Raw genomic sequence first — 833 nt, forward strand, 5'->3', positions numbered from 1 at the left:
AAAGATTTCAATTTTTATTCCATCAATTCCTGGTGCCTTGTTCTTTGTCAATCATAAAAAGATAAATATTGTATGAGACCACTATTGTAAAAACCCAAGAAAAAAGTTTTCTCTCTAAAAGAAATTTTCATTGAAGATGACCAAGGGTGGAATGGAAGGAGGAATGATCAACTCAATCAAAGGTAGACACTTGTTAACTAGGCTGAAAGGGAAAGCAATATAGAATAAGAGGGAGATTTGCAAAACCATGATTGAGGCAGGTTAGCACACAGTAGAAATGCAAGACTTAAAGACAAGAGAGGTAAGCACTGTTAGATACCAAATCCTGCAATAAAGTAATCTATGGGTTGTGGTGGTGTGCTGTGACTCATAGCAACCCTGTACAGGGTTTCTGAGAGCAGGAAGTCTTTACATGAGCAGAATGTCTCATCTTTCTCCAACAGAACAACGGGTAGTTTTGAACTTCTGACTTTGAGGTTAGCAGTCCATCTCGTAACCACTATGCTACCAGAGCACCTTGTAGATACATAGAATCACATTCAGGCTGAAAAAATGTATGTAGGTTCTACAAAAGGTATTTGTACATGGCATTTACCTTAATGCAAATAGATCCATGAATATGGTGGAGCATACAGTGGGCAAAGTTCCAAAACACAAGCAAAAGTTATTAGAGCTCAGGAATGTAGTCTCAGTCCCATGGGAAACCAGGGTCAATTGGCATAATATACTCCACAAAGACAGTGTTCTACATCATACTGTGGTGAGTTATAAAAACCTGGGGTCATAAAAGCTGTGAAAGGCCATTTAAAGTGCAACTAGAGGAAATAAGAATC

The sequence above is a fragment of the Chrysochloris asiatica genome, unplaced genomic scaffold (genome assembly GCF_000296735.1).
Source record: "Chrysochloris asiatica unplaced genomic scaffold, ChrAsi1.0 scaffold00517, whole genome shotgun sequence".
Classification (NCBI taxonomy): Eukaryota; Metazoa; Chordata; class Mammalia; order Afrosoricida; family Chrysochloridae; genus Chrysochloris; species Chrysochloris asiatica.